The sequence below is a fragment of the Gymnoscopelus microlampas genome (genome assembly GCF_963454915.1).
Source record: "Gymnoscopelus microlampas genome assembly, chromosome: 8".
NCBI lineage: Eukaryota > Metazoa > Chordata > Actinopteri > Myctophiformes > Myctophidae > Gymnoscopelus > Gymnoscopelus microlampas.
The window spans coordinates 4,074,278-4,074,607 of record NC_139945.1 but is presented as its reverse complement, the minus strand read 5'-3'; positions in this window follow the sequence as shown (position 1 = coordinate 4,074,607).

Below are 330 nucleotides of genomic sequence, written 5' to 3'. Positions count from 1 at the left end.
ACCAAATACACATTTGTCTTTGTCTTTGCATGCATATCTTTATTCATTCTGCAGGTCAGAACATGTATTTATTTAAGAGCCCTGACAGGTCACCACTGTAATAATATGTGATACAATACAGATATCTACTGTATGAGATTAGGATTAAACATAGTCCCAAAGAGAAAATAATAATAATAATTCAAACCATGAAATAGAGTAAATATTGCATCATGCCTTTTATACCACGGATGTGCTTTTCAAAAACATATGCATGTGAACCTAAACATGTCTAAGGAACACGTCTGATCTTCATCGCTACAGCCTTCAGGGAGTAAGAATAACCCTTCC